The 17,138-nt window shown below is 40.4% G+C and overlaps 1 protein-coding gene across 5 annotated transcripts in view; it reads left to right on the forward strand.

Moving 5' to 3' along the window:
• Window positions 1-1,649: 1,649 nt before the first annotated feature.
• PUM2 (pumilio RNA binding family member 2) overlaps window positions 1,650-17,138 on the forward strand; it is a 96,509-nt gene continuing 81,020 nt past the window's right edge. For 3 of the 5 annotated variants that reach the window (XM_087863843.1, XM_045813468.2, XM_045813469.2), the window contains exon 1: window positions 1,650-1,886. The gene's annotated coding sequence lies outside the window, so the exon portion shown is untranslated. The remainder of the gene's footprint in view (window positions 1,887-17,138) is intronic. The other 2 variants (XM_045813470.2, XM_045813471.2) reach the window with 1 other exon arrangement.

The raw sequence follows: 17,138 nt of genomic DNA on the forward strand, positions 1-17,138 counted from the left end.
ATTTCTTGAAGGAACTTCTACTAGTATTGAGCAGAACATGTTTGGGAAATGCAGTTGTGGGTGACAGGAAGCAATGGAATGGCTAAAGGAGAGGCAAGAAAGCCAGAAATCAGATTTACATTTTAGATGGCAGGGAGCAGAGCTGACTAGAGGGAACAAGACTGAACACAAGAAGGCTAATTAAGAGCCTGCTATAGAAATCCAGACCTGGGAAGCAAGGCTAGTATTAATGAGGATACATGAGGAAAAACTGTCTCCAGAAATATCTGGGAAGTGCAAATCCTATATGGGGGAGAGAGGTATAAGAGAAAGAGACAAGGATGGTTCAAAGGACTAACTTGGGGTACTCAATAGGTCGAGGCACTACCAACTGTTGAGATAATACAAGAATTGGGGTTGGGGGATGGGTGTGGGTTGTTTTTGTTTGGTGCCAGGAAGAATATTCAAGTGGAAATATCTATAAGCCTGAAATGTGGCCCACAGGTAAAGTCTTGAGGAAGATTCAAATGTCACATGCTTTAGGTAATAATGAAAAACCAAAGAGCTCAGGCATTCAACATGATTGTTAAACACTATGGCCCAGGCCCTGGGGAACACAACACACATGCGTGAACAAAACACACATGGTCCCTGCAGCCCCTCTTGGAGCTTACAGTCGCCCAGGAAGATAAATTAAAAGGCACTCCATTTCAGAAATACAGAATGTCAGAGAGGAGTTGTGCAAACCATGGAGAACAAGGTGGACACAGTCCCGGTGCCCCTACCACATTACAGCTGTGTGACAGAGGCAGACCAGTTGGGTCTCAAGCCTGGAATCACCACTACCAAAGCCACAGAGCCAGGACCGCGCGGGTTTGGTCTCTAACTCCGGGGGGCGGGGGGGGGGGGTGTGTGGAGGTGCGGACGGGGTGGTGCACTTGGCGAGCGAGGGTGATGAAAATCGGAGACGAGTGAGAATCACTAGCCCAGTAGAACGACCTGAATCTCCTTTGTGTTTACCCCGGCCAAGCATTGCGGGCCGGCAATGTGCTCAGCAGGCTCCACTTGCCCAGGAGGCAACGACTAGAATGACAGTCCACTTAATGGGTTCACTTTTCCCCCCAAAACGCGTCTCCATCGTCTTGCTGCTGGGAGAGGCTGAGAATGAAGCTAAGGGCGTGGATTACTGTCCGGCTCCTGTGGGTGCTAGCACCCGAGAAGCGAAGTTCGAGGAGTACCACGCAGGCAAAGGCACTGACACCCGCACAGGCAGTTGGCGGAGAACAATGAGCTACCAGGGAGGAAGCCGAGGGTAAGCGAATTCGGAAGTCGAGGCCCCACGCGGGAAGACAGAGGCGAACGCGGCGCTCGGCGACACCACGCCTGCGCCGCCCGACCTCGGGCGCGCGTCCCCGCTTGGCGCCGCCGCCGAGACCAGAACTAGCTGCAAGCCAGCAAGGTGAGGGCGGGGGAGCGCACGCCTGAGGGACGGCCGAAGCGCGCGAGCGCAGAGAGCGTGCGCACGCGCAGAACTCCCGCCGGCCGGCGCCCGGAGCGCGGGAGAAGCGACGGAAGCCATTGAGAGGAGCCGCACCTTGGTGAGTGTTCCCCCCTCCCCTTTCTCCCGGAGTGCCTTGCGCGCGCCCGGTGGGCGGGGGGGGAGGGGAGGGGAGGCGGCGGTGGCAGCCATGTTGTTGTGAGTCTCTGTGTCTCACCCTCGGTACTTCGGTGGTTCGGAGGAGGAGGGGGAGGAGAAGGAGGAGGTGGGGTGGGGGGGAGGGAGGTAGGTGGAGAAAGAAGATATTGCCGCCACCGAAGGCGGAGGAGGGAAGGACGGCCAAGAGCGACGCCGCCGTGTGCCCAACGGTCGGTGTCCCCGGCTGAGGCAGCGCGGCCGCAGCAGCCCCGTAAGTCAGTCCGCGATTGCTCCCTCTCCCCGTGCTCTGGCGCCGCAGGAGCTGGCTTCCCGGGCTTTGTGTGGCAGTCTCGGCGGGAGCAGCCTGCAGGGCGGGAGGGCGGACAGGGCCTGCGGGCAGCCCGGGACGGCTGCGGCCTGGGGCCCGCTCGCACAATGCGGGGGGAGGGGTGCCGGAAGGGGGTGTGCGCCCGGCGGGGGGGGGGTGCTCGCCTCTCCCGCTTCCTTTCCTCCCCCACGCCACTGCCTCGCGGCGCTGGGGGGCCCACCCCACTTGTCCTGGGTTTCTTCGGCGCTTGAGGTTAGGGACCGAGCTGTCCGTTCAGCCCATGGTCGTTAAGAGGGGAGAGGCCGGTAGATGCAAAGAAGTGTGCGAGTTGGAAGTGGGCGAAGAGGAAGGAGTGGGTTTATGAAAACAAGTGTGGGAATTCTTGGGGGTCCGAGTGTGTCCAGGAAAAGCTTTCGGCAGACAGGTGGGGGTATGAAAGAAACAGCGACTTGGGTTAGACTCGTTAGGTGCCATTATTAAGGAATGTTAATGTTTCTGTTATTGGAACAGATTTTGACCCTCCGGTTTAAATTAAGACGAAAGAAAAGGTTAGAGGTTTCAGACATTTTAGCAGTAGTTTTGTGTCTGTATTGGCCCAAATTTTGGGATAAGTGTTTAAAAGTTTTATTCCCAAACGCGTGTAAAAGTTACGCTGCTTCTGAGAACACAGCTAGGGAAAACCCATTTTTCTTAACTTAGTTTTTCATTCTAACACATATTTAAACATTTTGGGGCTTAATATTACGAACATATTAGGTGTAATAAGACAATCATGTCAGTTAAATCAGGATTTCGGACTTTGTGAGATTTTAACGTAAGAAAACTGGTGATAGGTTTTATTTGGTAAAGGTTTTTAGGGAAAGCTTTATTCGATGCTTTTAAACGCTTAAGAGAAATGTAGTATCTGTAAAGGTATATCAAGAAAACAATTTTAAAAAGAGAGTTACCTAAGGATTTTAAAAGCTTATTTACTGCTTAGATTCGTGTTTAATAGGTGACTCACCATGTGACCTGAAGTATAGGAGGATGATTTAAGGAATTCTGGCTAGGAATTAAAATACAAGGACAAGTATTTTTAATCGGCTTAAGTTTCTGTCCTTAGTCTTTTAATATTCTTTTTAAAGATGATTTTCTTCATCTTCACAGGTATCGTAAATAGTTGATATTTCCCTTTTTGTATGAATGTCTTTTAAAGTTCAGTTTTTGGTGAACTTAAGTTATTTAGAATTATCTTTTGGTGTCCTGAAGGACGGTTTTTGTACCCAGTAAAGGTTTACACTGATTTAAAAAATTAGTTGTATTTCAGAATCCTGGTTCTTAAGCTTTTAAGCTTTTTTTTTTTTTATTTGTACAAGTCGGTCTATTTATTTAGTCTTCAAGTTATTTGCTATTAAAAAACTTTAACATCTTCAAGAAGATTTAAACTTTAATTTTTATACATAGTTTTCTTAATTTTAGTGCAAAGTTCCCTCAGATGTTTTAATATTTAGTAAGATTTCAACTTATTTGCCATATTTAAGTTGGTCTTACAAGGTTATCCACTTTAATAGACCAGTTTTTCTTAGGCATTACAAGTGTGTAAGCCAAACTATGCAGTCTCAACAAAGATAATACTAGGATTTTGTTTCTGTTAAACCTTCCATACTTGTTTATAAATCTTTCTGGTGATGAAATGTAATTTGTCTTCCTGTGTAGGTACTTAGCAGAAGTAACTATGATCACAGATTTGGGCCAGATGTGACACCCAAAGCCATGACCAGATAGTCTTGCTTTTTATAGACATTGACAAGATCTTCATAATTTCAAGGGGAGGTTGGTTCCTGTCTCCTGGACTTAAGTTCTCCATACTTCCTAATTCAATGACCTCTAAATTTGCTGGATTTCTAATGTAGCAAAATATTCTGTATTTTTTCATGTTCCTAAGATTTAGGGTTATTTTAAATATCTGAATGTATCTCATATGGATTTGGCTTGCATTCTTAGTTTGTGGTTGTTTTACTGATAGGTGTGTGATTAATATAAAAATTATACTAATAACTAATGAATTGGTTTGTGATGGATTAGGTAGATTTTTTGCTGTTTTTAAGAAGGCCTTAAAAACAGTCTGACTTGGCTCCTATTGTCCCACTTCTTCACTACAGCCTGATGCATTTGTAAGGAGGAACTGATAGAGTATGGCTTAGTCTCCTTCCTCTCTCTCTCTTTGGAAGTCTGCCCCCTGCAGAAAGCACTTTGTTCTGCTGCTTCTTAAGGCCACCATGACAGACTCTGCCCCTTTTTGGAGGACCATCAGTTGTCCAGTGCTATCTCTGACTGGTTTAGGATAATTAAGGGGTGTGGTGGTAGGAACCCCACTGGCCTAGGTCTAAATTAGTCGTTCCATTGTAGCTCGGTCAGTAAAAAGAGATGTTTGAATTGCTGTCAGTCTAGTTCCTGTGTGTCTCACTTCTGAATCCTGATGTAGTGGAAAAAGTTTTCCTTCAAACCTTATCATTTAGAAGCTAATATTTTAATAATGATTTTTATATTTAGGAATACAGGTAGAAGACATTTTTCACTTAAAATGTATTGCTTTTGTAGTGGGAAAAGTGAATTTACAGAGCAATTACGTTGAAGCCTTTCCAGTGAAACAATATAGAATTATTACATAGGTATGTTCATAGTAAATGGTGTTTTCTTCTCAGAGTTTCAGGTAGCAGTATGTTTACAGACATAAGGTTAATGTATTTTTTTCCTTAGTCCAACAAGTCAAAAGATCCAACTTCTTTATAAATGAAAAATTAAGATTTGCCTCATTAACAGTGTCACCTTCTAGAGCGTCATTTCTTCTTTCTTTTCTTTTCTTTCTTTCCTTCTTTCCTTCCTTCCTTTCAATTTTATTTGTCAGAGCAAGAGAGCACAGCAGAGGGAGAAGCAGGCTCTCCGTTGAGCAAGGAGCCTATGGGACTCAGTCCCAGAACTCTGGGAACACGACCCAAGCCAAAGGCAGACGCTTACCGACTGAGCTACCCAGGGGTCCCAAGTCGTTTAATTCTTAATGAAATTTTGGACATTTTTTTCTTTCATTGACTTTTTCCCTAAAAGTTTTATTTGACCCTTTCCTGACTCCTACAGATTTTTCTAAAGTGCTTTAAAGAATTTAAAAAGTTTGGGTTATCAAGCACATTGGCAAAATCATTGTTTATGTAGTATATTTCACCTTTGCAAATGTAGCTTCTCTAATCCCATCCATTTTTAGTTTACCCATTACATATTTTTACTTCCTATTCTTTTTTAGAGAGATAAAAGGTGTTGGAGTAGAGTACTAGAAAACCATACAGATGTGTACACTTTATGTTCATATCCCAGGATTTCACTGTAGCTGCCAGGTACAAAAAAGGTGAAGAAGTGTGAAGGGAGAAGGGGTAGTTGGATTGTCAGAATACTTTGGACTGAAAATGGGACAGGGAAAGGAAAAAGGCAGTCATTATCACCTACCTAAGGCAAAAGGTACATTTGAACCACAGAACTTCCCTTCCAGGAAGGAATTTGGTGAAATTGACTATAAAATGACACTACAAAACCATCATTGAACACCTGTCCAGGAGAGTAAAACCTGCAACTGACTGCCAGAGTATATAAAAAATGGTGTGTGGCAGGGGATGGAGTATAAAAGGCTCTTTTGACACATTTTTTAGTCATGAAAAAAAAATCACTAATTATGTAGAGAGCCTAGTTTGAGGATGGATCTTTGTGATTTTTTTTTTTTTTTAACATTTATTTATTTGAGAGTGAGCACACATGAGGTGGGAGGCAGAGAGAATCCTCAAGCGGACTTCCCACTGAATGCGGAGCCTAGTGCAGTGCTAGATCCCTGGATCCTGAAATAAGACCTGAGCCCAAATCGAGAGTTGGTGCTTCATCGGCTGAGCCACCCAGGCACCCCAGACCTTTGTGATTTTATTGTAGTGGACATCTCATATCAAGAGTTTTAGATCTCAAAGTGGTGATCTGTGATTTTAGGCACTGTTTTTTGAGAGACTTACTTAGGGATCAGTGGGATATCATCTTGGCTGTGTAAGATGCAACTGGTTTTATTCATTCAGACATTAAAAAGGTAAACGAGTAGTAGAAACAACCTGATTCTAAGTATAGGTCTTTGCTAGGCAGTCAAATAAGGCAAATTGTATAGAGAAAAATATGGATGGTTTTGTCTGATTTTGTTAAATACCAAAAATTATGTACAGATGGGAGCTACTTGTGTTTTCCATTTTGGTGACCAGGTCATTTATTAATATCTGTTTAGTATTCTATCAGCACTTTAAGTTTGAGTAAATGTAAAGTGTTAAATTTCCTGGAATACAGTCTGAATCTTTAAATCTGATATAAACAACAAGATTTGAAATTCTGAGAAGATGATAGCTGCAGTTTTCCCTGGAGATGTTTTCTTGGACCTACCTTGAGGTCGAAGTGTAATAGATTGCTGAAAAGGGATCCAAGGGAAAGTCTTAGGTGCCTTCATTTAATCTCTAAGTTACGTTGCTCCTACACTAGCAGAAATGGGAGTACACTATCTAGGAACTTGCCAAAAATAAATTGTTTGCTAATTTTTATTGTAAGGCTGGTCGAGAAGATAGTCATGGAATATTATTTGAGGAACATTCAGTTCCATTTGTTACTCTGGATAGTGTAAGTTTTATCTTCTCATCAAGGTAGACTACCAGAGATTTGCACACATTTTTTGAGATTTGTATGCCTATGATGTGCCAGACGTTTTTTAGGTACTGGTGGTACCAGATCCTTGTTACTGAGTTCATAGTAAAGTGGAGGGTAAGATAATTAAACTTGTGATTGCAGTGCAGTACACTAAGTGGCACACATACTGTGTTAAAAAAAGTGCTGTGGACTCACATAGGTAGACATTGCAGGGGCCAGGAAGAGCTTTTCACGTGAAGTTAAGTTAGGCTTGGAGAGGGGCGCCTTGCTGGCTCAGTAGAGCATGCAACTCGGTCTTCAGGGTCATGAATTCAAGCCCCATGTAGGGCTCTCTCTGCTTAGCGGGAGCCTGTTTGTCCCTCACCCTCTGCCTGCTGATCCCCCTGCTTGTGTGCATGTACTCCCCCAAATAGATAAAGTCTTAAAAAAAGAAAAAGAAAAATGACTGGACAGATACGTAGGGGGACCCACCAGATTTAAAGGCTTTTTCTGATTTGGATAATCCTGAAACACTTTGGATATCCCAGATTATAACTGGGAAGATTTAGACCATATTGTCCTGGAACCCTTACAGAATTAACTGTGGAATTGCTTTCTCTGGATTGTTACAGGTTAGGTGCATGGCTTTCCTTCAGAGACTGACTATAAAAAATAAGATTATGAAACCTTGAATCAGTTGAGAGAATGTTGTTGAGATTTTCTATTATAATTCTGTGTCCTCTATAATATCTCATATAAGAAATATCTTTGAAAGCTTAGTGCTAGAAAGAAGGTTGTTGGTATGATTTTTTTCCTATGGATAGTGAGAATTGTATGTAATTTATTGTATTTTCTCCTCTTTTATCTTTGTATCTTTAGAAGTTAAACTTAGAGTTTACTATTTTGTTATTAATACTTGTTTTGTTATTTTCTTAAGATTAGTTTTTGTTTTACTGTGTATATTTCCTATGACATACTTCATGTACTTTAAAAATTTTTTTATTTAGGGGCACCTGGGTGGCTCGGTTGGTTAAGCATCTGCCTCAGGCTCAGGTCATGATCTCAGGGTTCTGGGATAGAGCCCCATGTTGGGTTCCATGCTCAGTGGGGAGTCTGCTTCTCCCTGTCTTCCTCTCCCCACCCCTCGTGCACACTCGCTTTCTGTCTCAAATAAATAAAATCTTTATAAGGGGTGCCCAGGTGGCTCAGTAAGTTAAGCATCTGACTCTTGATCTCAGCTCAGGTCTTGATCTCAGGGTTGTGAGTTCAAGCCCTGAACTGGGCTCTACACTGGGCATGGAGCCCAGTTAAAAAAATTATTTTTAAAAATTTAAATGTATATAAAGCAAGTTTCGTTTAAATTCTACTCAGGAATGTTTCTGCATAGACCCTTTTTTGGTATATAACTTAGGTAGTCCTGGAAACTTCACAGATTTGGTTTCTCTCTTCAGACACTGTAGCCTAGGCATTTGTTTTTTCAAGTTATTTATTTATTTATTTTTAAAGATTATTTGTCAGAGAGAGCGCGTGCGTGTGTGCATACACAAGCAGGGGAAGCGACAGGCAGAGGGAGAAGCAGAATCCCAGCTGAGCAGGGAGCCCGATGCGGGACCCTGGCATCATGACCCGAGCCAAAAACAGACACTTTACCGACTGAGCTGCCCAGGAGTCAACTATTGACTTATTTCTTTAAACTAATCTCTACACCCAGGTTAGGGCTAGATCACATCCTGGAGATCAAGTTTGTTTTTTTTTGTTGTTTTCTAAGCAACAACTTGGAAAGTTTTTTGTTTTATTTATTTTTTTAAATTAATGTACTTGAGAGAAAGAGAGGGAGAGCACAAGCAGGGGAACAGCAGAGGGAGAGAGAGAAGCAGGCTCTCCCTGAGCAGGGAGCTGGACGTGGTGCTCAGTCTTAGAACCCTGCGATCATGACCTGAGCTGAAGGCAGACACTTAACCAACCATCTGAACCATCCAGGTGCCCCGGAAAGTTTTTTTTAAAACTTCAACATCTTTAAAAAATTGCCTAGGTCAACTCACTAAGTTATTGAGGGAAAAAAATGATTGTTTTAAAAGTGGTATTATATTTATTCTTGAATATTTGAGGAACTTTAAAAATCACAACTCATCACCTGAAAGATTACTCTTTAACTGAAAAGTTTATACAACTCATATTTTTTCATAGACTACTCGTAGTAGGCGTCATAAGTCGAGCATGTTTTAGAACAACTATCGTAAGTTGTGGCTTTTCCTAGGCAGAAGGTAAGAGAATTGAAATATGTAATTGACTAATTTTTTTCTGTATCTTGGAAATGACTAGAAATACTGCTCAAAATAAATTTCTTTTGCATTAACATAATATTTACAGAAGAAAGTTAGGATAATACGGGGTTAAAGTTAAGCAGTGTTAACTGTGGGACTTACTTTGTGAGAATGAATTCTGAAATGACCATGTGCGCAGCTTGAAAAAGAACAAATGGGTACCAGCGAGTAGCATATCTTAAATGTATTGGACAGGAAACCTCTTACTTCAAAGAACACTGTGAATTGGTGATTAGGGAAAACACTTCGGAAAATTCTGGCCTAAAGAAAAAAATCCGGGACACCTGGTTAAGCGTCTTCTTCAGCTCAGGTCATGATCCCAGAGTCTGAGACTGAGTCCCGCATCGGGCTCCCTGCTCAGTGGGGAGCCTGGTGCTCCCCCTGCTTGTGTGTGCTTCTCTCTCTCTCTCTCTAATAAATAAAATCATAAAAAAAATAAAAACATTTAGAAAAAAATAAAAAATCCTTTTAAAACTGCATTTGAGTCTGCTGCTTAGAATGGTTATTTTTTCTCAGTTGTCTCAGACCATGCATTGAAATGATTACCTTTAGTTCTGTTACAACCTAACATTTCTTGGATATTTCTCCTTGGTGCTATATTAATTCTGATTGATTATGTATAATAATTAAAAATTAATAGATAACCATTTGAGACAAGTCTTCACTTGTTGGGCATTCAACCTAGTACTAAAGTGAATTGAAAATAACACAGGATCACTTGTACTTCATTCTGTGATAAAGCCTTTAAACTTTAGTGCATTTAAATCGTATTAATATAGGATCTTTAAAAAAAAAAAAACTTCCTTTACTGACTTCAGTGAGCATTACAACACAGAAAAAATGCGAAGACAAAGCCGGTAGTACCTCCTCTCCTACCAGAGTTCAGTGTTTGTTTTGTCATAGTCCACACAGATGTATAATAATACATTGCTCCTCTCTTTTAAACAAAAATAGGATCATATGATACACCTTCGGCAACTTGATATTTTTATTCAGTATCATAGACATTTTACTGTATTTGTACATGTAACTTTAATAACTTGTACAATTCAGTACATAGATTTTTATTTTGTTAAACCATTTTTCTGTTGCGTTTACATTCAATTTTTTTATATTTTATATTTATTTTTTATTTAAATTCAATTAATATATAGTGTATTATTAGTTTCAGAGGTACGTTGTTCAATTCTTATTTTTGAACCACTGCAAGCAGTGCTGCAGTAAATGTTACGCAGTTCATTCTTTTCATGTTGGTGCTCTTTATGTAAGGTAAATTCCCAGAAGAGAAATTCCTGGGTTACAGGATTTTATGTTGATTTTTTTAAACAACAAAATACTCATTATGGTAGATGATTAATACTCTCGAAAGCACTTATATTTTAATTTCATTATTTCATTTATTTTTCACAACAGTCCTGTGAGGGAGGCATATTCTCATTTGCAGGTGGGGAAACAGGACCAGTGTTCAAGTGTTCTGGGTTCATTCACCTAGTTTGGGACAAACATGGAACTATATTCTAGATCTTCAGATTCATCTGTTATGCCATGATGAACAATCTAAAATTTTTTATTTGGAAAACAACACGGTGTTTGTGGATATATTCCTTAGCTGTAAGTGATATGGTAATGTGTAAGGGTCTTAGTCCTGTACGTGCAAGGAAGCATCATCTGGAGAACTTAAAAAATACTAATAAAAATATGTCCCTGTTTCCCTGCCCAGACTAATTCAGTAAGTTTTATATAAGCTGGAACTGAGTGCAGTTTTAAGTTTTCTACCTTTTAAGTTTTCTACCTAGATTCTGATGCACTGAGGGCATGAGAACCAGTGGCCTTAAAATTGGGGTGCTCATATCCCTGAGGGGGTGCATGAAGAATTTCCAAAATGTTAGCACATTTAGTTTTCTGGGAATCAGTTAACAGTTCCTCCTTCTATAGACTAAGAAATGCATACCTGTAATCCATCCCAAATCTTAATGTGGTATGTTTCACTGACGGTTAAGCCTTCAGGGCACAAAACTTAAAAAGTTAGCTTTCTTCAGTGGTTAATCTCATTTAGTCTTAATTCATTGACATTGCTGTTAGGAATGAAAATGTAGGATAGAACTGGAGTATTTTGGCCTCTGTTGGAAGTTCAGATCAGCGATAGTCTTGGGCAATAGGAGTAATGGCAAATTAAAAAAAAAAACCGCTCACCATGGGGTGTCTGGGTGGCTCAGTCGGTGAGTGTCCAGCTCTTGGTTTCAGCTCAGGTTATGATCTTAGGGTAATGGGATAGAGCCTCCATGCTCAGCAGGGAGTCTCCTTAAGCTCCTTTCCTCCTCCCCTGCTCATGCATGCACTTTCTCAAAAACCTTTTTTAAGATTTATTTATTTGAGAGAGAGTGGCGAGGGCGAGTGGGGGGAGGGGCAGAGGGGGAGAGAATCTCAAGTAGACTCTGCACTAAGTATGGAGCCAAACGTGGGGTTCGATCCAAAGGTCCTGAGATCATGACTGGGCCAAAATCAAGAGTCAGGTGCTTAACCAACTGAGCCACCCAAGTGCCCCCAAATAAATAAATCTTTAAAAAATAAAATAAAAACCAAAAAAACAGTTCATGTCTTCTTTCCTAAGCTTTTGTCAATACTTACTGAGCAGAAACTACTATGAAATTTACTTTGAAAGCAAGAAAAATGGGGGCGCCAGGGTGGCTTAGTCGGTTAGGCATCTGCCTTCAGCCCAGGTCATGATCCCAGGGTCCTGGGATGGAGTCCTGCCCTGGGCTCTCTGCTCAGCAGCAAGTCAACTTCTGCCTCTCTGCGATCTCTCTTTTGCGTGCTCTCAAATAAATAAATAAATAATGTTTTTAAAAAGCTAGAAATATGTAAATTATGTTTATCACAGCATATTGTCAAATGTGTTGAGGAGTTTAAAAGGTATGATTTGAGGGGCGCCTGGGTGGCACAGCGGTTAAGCGTCTGCCTTCGGCTCAGGGTGTGATCCCAGCGTTATGGGATCGAGCCCCACCTCCGGCTCCTCCGCTATGAGCCTGCTTCTTCCTCTCCCACTTTCCCTGCTTGTGTTCCCTCTCTCACTGGCTGTCTCTATCTCTGTCGAATAAATAAATAAAAAAATCTTAAAAAAATAATAAAAGGTATGATTTGAGTGGTTCCTTTTTTTTTTTTTAGAACACACTTTGAGGAATATATCAAAGAGTAGGGTAGAACTAACCTAGATGAAGTGGTTAGAAAACTAAGTGCTAGCTATTATAAGTACAATGCCTTTAAATCAGCTGATGAGAAAATTAGATCTACAAATTAGATTTTGCTTTTTTAAAGCCCAAAGTGCCATGAAGGTGTGGCTAGAGGTATTTACTGTAGTAGGTATTGGGTATACATGTAAATTCCTTTATGTTGCCTTAAAAACCCTTAGACCTTTACTAATAAGACCAGAATATTTGTCTTTTAAGTGATGGCCTAGTTTATGAAGAAGATGTTTTTCTGGCGTGTTTCTTTGTAAGTCGTACATAGCTTATGTATAGTTGTACTTTTTTGGGAAAGATTTTATTTATTTATTTGAGATGGGGGGGCAAGCACAAGCAGGGGGAGAAGCAGGCTCCCTGCTGGCAAGGAGCCAGGTGTGGGGTTCGATCCCAGGACCCCGGAATCGAGACCGAAGCCAAAGGCAGCCGCTTAACCAACTGAGGCACCCAGGTGCCCCACTTATAGGTACACTTAAGAAATCCTTAAGTTCTACCATGCATAAGGCCACCGATTTCCACTCTGACTTGACAATAAGAACTATATAAATGTGTTTAGTGATTTCCAGCATATTTAAATATTTTCAAAGAGATAAGTAATGCGTGGGAAATATTCAAGGAGTAAATACCTATCAGTTGTAAAATAAAAATCATGCATTCCCTTTTCCCAGATGTGTCACTAATAACAGTTGTGTCCCAGTTTCTGATTGTTTTCTATGTATGCATATATGTATGTTTTTATCCTCTTTTTACAAAAGTTGGATGATAGACTGCTTTTCCCCTTGCCTTTTCACTTACATCCTGGATTTTTTTTTTCATATATGCCTAAATACATTTATCTCATGCTTTTATTTATTTATTTATTTATTTTTAAAGATTTTTATTTATTTATGTGACAGACAGCCAGTGAGAGAGGGAACACAGCAGGGGGAGTGGGAGAGGAAGAAGCAGGCTCCCAGCGGAGGAGCCTGATGTGGGACTCGATCCCGGAACGCCGGGATCACGCCCCGAGCCGAAGGCAGACGCTTTAACGACTGCGCTACTCAGGCGCCCCTATCTCATGCTTTTAATTGGACTCATAGTTGATAATGTTATCAGTTTCTCTCTGTCCCTATTACACTAGCCTTAGTATTCTTCCTTTGATCCCCTCCCTCATTTCATGGAACATGGTGTGATCAGAATAGTTTGCATAATTGTGTTACATGTTTTTTTCTGTCCTAATTCTGATAGAAGTTTTAAAGTCTAACAGGTGGGCTCCTAGGTGGCTCAGTTTGTTAATCGTCTGCCTGCGGCTCAGGTCTTGATCTCAGGGTCCTGGGATGGAGTCCCACATCGGGCTCCCAGATCATCGGGGATCCTGCTTCTCCCTCCCTCTGTCTGCTGCTCCCTGTTTTTCTTGCTGGCTCGCTCTCTGTCAAATGGATAAATAAAATCTTTTTTTTTTTTTTAAGTAACAGGTAGTATGATGTTATTAATTCATTGAAAATACCAATTAAATGCCATGGGAATTAAGAAAAAAATTGGGGGTAGGTTTTGATGGAGAAAGTGGCATTTGAGCCAAATTTTGAGGTTATAGTATTTGCATATGAACAGATAAATGGCAAAGGCCTATCCAGGGGACTTGAATAGTGTAAACAAAAGGATGATTGGGGTGGGGGGAGCTTTAAGAGAGTTGTATAATTAACATACCGGCTTACTTATGGTTTATGCTTGGTTGGTATGGAAAAGAGAAGAGCCTTTGGAGTCTTGACAGTATCAGATCTGCCATTTTAGTAGTTTTGTCTGTTAGGATATGGAAATTGGCCACAATTTACTTATTTGTAAAGTAAGAATACAGTAGCTACTTTTCTGGATAGTAGTGAGAATTAGATATAATGTGCCTAGTACAATATCTGACATGACATGAAATTTTGTTCCCCAGGGGCGCCTGGTTGGCTTGGCTGAACTTCTCTTGATTTTGACTCTGGTCGCTATCTCAGGGATTGTGAGGTCAAGCTCCATATTGGGAATCCATGCTCAGCAGGGAGTCTGCTTGAGATTCTCTCCCTCTTCCCACATATGCGTGCTCTCACTCAAATAAATCTTAAAAAAAAAAATTGTTCTCTTTGGGGGGTGGTGTCTGATAAAAATTAGTCCAGAGATTTTGTGTTCTTTGGAAATCAGTTTTTGGGGAAAAAATTTCATGTACCACTTAGCAAAAATATGGTTGAGAAAGTAATCATTGATACTAAGTTTATACAATAGCTTGGACCCTAAGTCAGTTAACCTTGTGGAGAGTAGCTACCTTTATAAGCTGCAGTTTATATATGTTTTGTTTAAAAAAGCAGGGGTGATTTCAGATTGTACTTACCCCTCAAGACCCAGCTTGAAAACCACCTGCTTCACATGGCCATCATATTGTTAAATATATTTTATTAAGCTCTATTATGGAGATATTAAACACAGAAGTAGAGTAATGTGTTGTATCTTCAGATATCTATCATTGATATTTAATCTTGTGTGAAATCTAATATTTTACTTTTTATAAAAGAGTACTTCACGGGCGCCTGGGTGGCTCAGTTGGTTAAGCATCTGCCTTCAGCTCTGGTCATGATCCCAGGGTCCTGGGATTGAGCCCCGCATCGGGCTCCCTTCTCAGTGGGGAGCCTGCTTCTCCCTCTCCTGCTCCCCCAACTTGTGCTTGCTTGCTCTCTCCTCTGTCAAATAAATACATAAAATCTTTAAAAAAAAAAAAAAAAGAGTATGTCAAAGTAACTCCCAGACAGCAGGCCATTTTAAGCATAAATTCTCTGGGGCGCCAAGGTGGCTCAGTCAGTTAAGCATCCGACTCTTGATCTCACTCAGCTCAGATCTTGATCTCAGGGTCGTGAGTTCAAGCGCCTCATTGGGTTTCACACTGGGTGTGGAGAAAAATATATATAAGCATAAATGCCCTTACTCATGAGGACTTACTAAAATATATAATTCTCTTGCTGTTCTTACCACTAACAAAATTCGTGAATATCATATATACTCATTCTGTATTTAGAATTCCCTGATTTTCTCAAGAAAGTCTTTTTTATAGTTGGTTTATTAAAATCGTGATTCAGACAAGGTTTCTGCAATATATTTGACATTTGAGCCTTTTAGTCTGAATAATATTCTTCCTTCTCTCTTCCCCTTTTCCATATTCTGGATTAGATGATTACTTGTGTTATCTGTTGACTCTAAACAGTATTTAGATCTGGCGACTTTATTAGATTGAGATTTAGTGGGTTATTTTTTTGAGACAATTTTTCATAGGTGGTGGTGCTGTTTCATGTTTTATCATGGGGCATACGTTTGCTTGTTTTACTTTTAAAATGATAGCGTATTAAATCACATAAAATGTTAATTTAGAAATACTCCCTTTGGAGGAGCTCATTTCATAATATATCTTTGATATTTCACATGTATCTTTGACTCATTAGAGTCACTTTGTGTTATCTAACAGTTTTTTTAAGCATGTCATCTTCACATCCAAGTTATTTGACCTGCTTCTCTCAGGTATTATCTAAAAGTATCAAAAACCAGGATTGATTGAGGTCGATTTAGTTTGGAGATTTTCTCTAAGCAGTATTTCGTGTTTCAAAATAAAAGAATTTCCTTAAGCAGTATTTTATTTCTCAAAATAAAGCAATTGCAAGAATGCCGTGTAAAATAAGAGACTTCGTAAGAAATCAAATACTTGGTGATTCTCCTTTGAGAGAACTTTAAGGGAAAAAAAATCTTGCCTCATATTTGCATATATGTAAGTTAAGTATCCTGTTTTGCCTCTTTGAGAATATGTTCTCTGTGAGATTTATCCTCAGAGAGCTAAAGCATTCTTGCATGGAAATACTGGGTATATTTGTATTTAGTGTCTAAATGCTGATGTTGGAACAATCTAATTTCTAATCTTAGAAGATTTAAGGTAGGGTCTTTGAAGATTTCTGGTTTCTAGGAATCTATATTAATAGTTGTGTGTGTGTGCTGTGCACATGCATGCCAAATTTCATTCAAAATGTAAAACTTTACTTTCCCTTAGTATAGTTGAGTCAGTAATACTGTTCTTTTATTGCTGGGAAAGCAAGCATATATAATTACCCCATGAAGTATGGACAAACAAGTAGCAAATATCAAAAAATGTTGATGTGGTTCTTGACTCAACTACTAGCTAAATGACTTGTTCAAACACCATTAGAAAAGTGTATGATTCAAGGGAAACAAACGCAAAAAACGAACTTATTGGGACTTCGTGATAAAAAACTTTGGCACTGTGAAGGAAACAATCAGCAAAACTAAAAGGCTGCCTTCGGAATGGGAGAAGATACTTGCAGACGAAGGCTTAGTATCCACAACCTATAAAGAACTTACCAAACTCAGCACCCCAGAAAAACAGTGCAGTTAAGAAATGAGCAGAAAACATGAATAGACACTTTTCCAAAGACGACTTCCAGATGGCTAACAGGCACGTGAAACAATGCTCAACATCACTCATCATCAGGGAAATACAGATCAAAACCATGATGAGATACCACCTCACACCTGTCAGAATGGCTACAGTTAACACAAGAAACAACCGATGTTGGCGAGGATGCAGAGAGAGTAGAACCCTCTTGGTGGGAATGCAAACGTCACAGCTACTGTGGGAAACAGTATGGAGGTTCCTCAAAAAGTTAAAAATAGAGCTACCCTGTGATCCAGCAATTGCACTACTAGGTATTTACCCAAAGGCTACAAAAATACTGATTTGAAGGATTACATGCATCCCAATGTTTATAGCAACATTATCAACAATAGCCAAACTATGGAAAGAGCCCAAATGTCCACCGACTGATTAATGGATAAAGAAGATGTGGTATATATATACAGTGGAATATTACTCAGCCATCAGAAAGAAAGAAATCTTGCCAATTGCAACAATGTGGGTAGAGCTAGTTTGTATTATGCTAAGCAGAATA

The sequence above is a fragment of the Ursus americanus genome, chromosome 7, assembly GCF_024610735.1.
Source record: "Ursus americanus isolate L20-20 chromosome 7, mUrsAme1.1.p, whole genome shotgun sequence".
Lineage (NCBI taxonomy): Eukaryota > Metazoa > Chordata > Mammalia > Carnivora > Ursidae > Ursus > Ursus americanus.